This window comes from Palaemon carinicauda, chromosome 31, assembly GCF_036898095.1.
Source record: "Palaemon carinicauda isolate YSFRI2023 chromosome 31, ASM3689809v2, whole genome shotgun sequence".
Classification (NCBI taxonomy): domain Eukaryota; kingdom Metazoa; phylum Arthropoda; class Malacostraca; order Decapoda; family Palaemonidae; genus Palaemon; species Palaemon carinicauda.
The window spans coordinates 2,216,435-2,221,293 of record NC_090755.1 but is presented as its reverse complement, the minus strand read 5'-3'; positions in this window follow the sequence as shown (position 1 = coordinate 2,221,293).

Below are 4,859 nucleotides of genomic sequence, written 5' to 3'. Positions count from 1 at the left end.
GAGCAGCAGCAGCAATAGGAGAAGCAAAAGGTAAAAAAAATGGATAAAATTTTTTTAACACTTTTTTAGAAAGTATAAAATTAAAAAGATATTAAAACTATAAAATCAACAAAAAAAGCAATAGCAGCAACAGGAAAAAGAGGAGAAGGAGCAGCAGCAGCAAGAAAAATAATCCAAAAATATATCCTTTGATGTAGAAAGTACAAGCTCTACATCATCGGATAAACGATGAACTCAGTTGGAAGGATTAAGTGGTTGGACTATGTAAGATGGAGAGAAAAAGGAACTTCTTATTTAGGAAATATCCTTTGATGCAGAAATTACAAGCTCTACATCATCGGATAAAGGATGGACTCAGATGGAAGGATCAAATAATTGGACTATGGAAGATGAAGATAAACTCTCAGCTACTTAAATAATGCATATTTCACTATTGTACCTTCGTGCTGCTGAAAAATGTTTTATTTTGAATAATTTATGAGAATTCTTGCTATTGCTTTTTACAAAACAAGTAGTTTTAAAGAGGTTACGGAGCGCTTGCCCTACGGTAGTTTTCCCTTTGAATTTCCAATGTTATTCCTATTACTACCATATAAGTCAAACGGTCGATAGTAATTAACCCCAAATTATCTTGAAACTCAAACACCTTCACTGCCAGTAATACTACATCTATCCATGTCGACAGTACGTTTACACTTTAACTATCACTATCTAAGATACTTTATTTCGTGTTAGTATTTTTTTCACATCTAAGACTGGTGTTATCCTTTACAATAAACATTACATACGCTCCTGACCTTGAAATTCTGTGGTCAACATAATAATTATGTACTGTAATCACTGGTGTTATTGCATATCTTATATTTTTTTTTTACTGATGTCATAAGTGTAACATCACTGTACCTCTATTGTAACTCTGTACATGTCTTTTGCTGAAATTATTATTATTATTATTATTATTATTATTATTATTATTATTATTATTATTATTATTATTATTATTAGTAGTAGTAGTAGTAGTAGTAGTAGTAGTTTTATCACCATTAAAATAATCATTGTTATTGTTGCTATAATTTTCATCTTATGTAATGCATTATGTAATTGTACATGACTTAGAGTTGAAATAATTTTGTTATCGCTAATATAACTACCAAAGTTTTAAATAATACAGGGCTATTGGCATACGGTATCAAATGCCTTCGAGTACCAGTCTCCGGACTGCATGTAAGGGACGGGGGAGGGGGGGAGGGTAAATTTAAGAAAGGTTCCTAGGGACCCACAGGAAGGAGGTCTTCTGGAAATTAAGAGGCGGTTGTGGACCCCCTGAGGAGACCACAAGTGGGGACATTAGTCGGGTACACATGACTAAGGACACCATATATCTCTGGTTCATTACTTCTCAAAAGTGTCAAGGAAATGAAAGCAGGAGAGAGAGAGAGAGAGAGAGAGAGAGAGGAGAGAGAGAGAGAGAGAGAGAGAGAGAGAGAGAGAGAGAGAGAGAGAATAATCCAACTACATAAAACACCTGTGTCAATGCATAATGCAGAACATGAAGTACTTGATGAAAGTGATGTAAACATTTTAAACACCAATGAGGGCTTACGCCTGATGTAATCTACCCTTCTTTCCCTCTCAACCCTAGCTACGACCAGCAACGGTCGATTTACATATAGGTACACTCTTACGTAATTAGGCCCACAGAGGTATACTAGATTTTAGAAAACACGCCCAAACTTCACTTCTTGCTCTGTTCTTGTCTCGAGCACCAGACACTCAGGTTGCCAGCTGACAGCGTGTACCACTACGCTATAAGGCCAGAACAGAGAAAGTTAGATAAAGAATAACTAGAGGGGCACACAGTAGAGCGCAGACCTCCGCCGCGGCAGCTTATTTCTCGACCTTGACCTTTGACCTTAACATGTATTAATTGGCGTAGATTTTTATATAGTCAAATATGAACCAAGTTTGAAGTCTATGAGAACGATGTCCAAACTTATGGCTGATTACGAGAACTCAACATTTAGCTTGATCATGACCTTGACTTTCCCAAATTTATTAATTTCCAGCTTTTTACCTAACAGTTTATCCCTGCAAGTTCCATTACTCTACGATTAATATTGTGACCAGGAAGCTGTTCACAAACAAACACACAAAGAGGGGCAAAAAACATAACCTCCTTCAACTTCGTTGGCGGAGGTAAATATACCTTTGGATTTTGAAATAGAGATTGAATTGTCTACACATGGAAGTAACTGAACTGTTCAAATACTAATTACAACTCTGAGAAAATACAGTGTACCTCATTGAGGCAAATATCTGAATTACTTAATAACTATCATTTCGTAATTACGTCTTTCCTACCATAAAGGAAAAAAAAAAAACGAGGAAACGGACCATTAATCAAAGACTTGAGTAACCCAATATGAAATGTAAGGAGCGTTTCTGATGACATGTGATAACTGCAGCGGCCACTCAAAGGTAATGACACCTTTTTTTTTTTTTTACGATCTTTGTGGTGTTTAGTAATGACAACACGCCAGCTGGTATAGCCGACGGTGGTGGAGGACGTGGAAAAAGAGGAGGGTGAGAGAGGTATATGATGAAAAGGAAGAACTGCCTGAGAGAGAGAGAGAGAGAGAGAGAGAGAGAGAGAGAGAGAGAGAGAGAGAGAGAGAGAGAGAGAGAACTATGAAGATGAGAAACCAAAAATCAAGAAAAAGACGATAGAGATCTTGGTAAATTAGAGAGAGAGAGAGAGAGAGAGAGAGAGAGAGAGAGAGAGAGAGAGAGAGAGAGGAGAGAGAGAGAGATGAAAACTAAGTAGATGAGAAACCAAAAATCAAGAAAAAGACGATAGAGATCTTGGTAAATGAGAGAGAGAGAGAGAGAGAGAGAGAGAGAGAGAGAGAGAGAGAGAGAGAGAGAGAGAGAGAGAGAGAGAGAGAGAGAGGAAAACTATGAATATGAGAAATCAAAAGCCAAGCAAAAGAAGATAGGGAACTGGGTAAATTCGACCACTGTCCATCGTCGGCACTTCTAAAAAAAAAAAAAACGGCCGAAAGACAAGGATAAGAATACGGAAGCGGCAGACTTATATAACAAAGGAAACAAATCACCCGCCGATCACCAGGGCCCTCCTAAGGCGTTAGTGTGGGTCATACCTCTCTCTCTCTCTCTCTCTCTCTCTCTCTCTCTCTCTCTCTCTCTCTCTCTCTCTCTTCTCTAGGGACAGTACTGAGCGGATTATAATACGAGGGAATAGATCTAAACCTAATTTCTGTCAGGTTTCACAATTCCTATTCTGTGCACATCACAAACTCAAGGGTCAACCAGTGTGATCAAGCTTTCAAATCAACACAGCCAGATGGAGGAGATATCTATCTCTATCTTTATTGCCTGGATTATTCAACCTTTTACTTTTTAAGAGGTATTTATATCTTCAATTGAGGGTCAAGTTTATGTAAGCTTTTTTACTATCGTCTTCCTCTTTATGCTAATAATAATAATAATAATAATAATAATAATAATAATAATAATAATAATAATAATAATAATAATAATAATAATAGAGTTCATTTCATCTAATATACACATACAAACGCAGATGCGATAAACGAAGTACAAAATGCAATTAAGCAAAAAACGAAGGGGTCCAGTGATTAAGAATAATAAATGAACAATCTTAAAACTACTCTATTGTTATTTTTCCAAATATGAGACCATTATATTTTCCTCGTCTCAATTTAATTGTTTAAAACTCATGCTAGCCAAAAAAAAAAGAAATGATTTACATTAGTATATTCCCAATTGTTTAAGCATTAAAACTAATAAAGAAATAATTAATCATAAAATAAACTTTATTGCTTTACTCTTTACCGCGATTATGCTTAGTAAAATAATACTTTGCCTCCAAAATACAGAATATGAATTTACATTCAACTTATAGGAGAAACATCCCCGTAATAATAATAATAATAATAATAATAATAATAATAATAATATCATTATTATTTGGAGCTCATAATAACAATAATAATAATAATAATAATAATAATATAATAATAATAATAATAATAATATTATTATTATTATTATTATTATTATTATTATTATTATTATTACTATAATCATTAGCAGAGCTACATCCCTAGTTGGAAAAGCAGGATGCTACAAGCCCTAAGGCTCCGGTAAAAAAAATACCACAGTGAGGAAAGGAACTAAGGAAATGAACTGTGCCTATATGAGAAGTAAAAACGTCCAAATAAATGTCATATATAAATAATGAAGAGAAATTTATGTCAACTAGTTCAACATTAAAACTATTCCCTACAAGTTTGAACTTCTGAAGATCCACCTATTTAATTGACTGGTTAGGAAGATCATTCCATAATATGTTCACAGCTGGAATAAAACTTCTAGAATACTTTGTAGTATCAAGACCTATGTTGGAGAAGGCAAGACTGTTAGAACTAAATGCATACCTAGTACTGCGAACAGAATTGTATAGTTTGGAAAGATCTGAATGTAAAGGATGGTTAGAATTATGAAAAGAACTAACTGAACGACGGTGCCACAGATTAATATCAAACCCAAGAATAAGAAATTTAATAGACCGCAAATTTTTGTCGGGCAAGTTAAGATGACAGTCAGCAGTTGAAGATCAGACATGAGAACAATACTCGAAATAAGGCTGAAAGAAAGAATTAAAACTTTTTGAGAGCAGATTAATTAGCAAATATCTTGAATTCTTCAAAAAGCCATTTTTTGTTTTGTAGAAATTGAAGAATAAAGAGACCGAATAATAATAATAATAATAATAATAATAATAATAATAATAATAATAATAATAATAATAATAA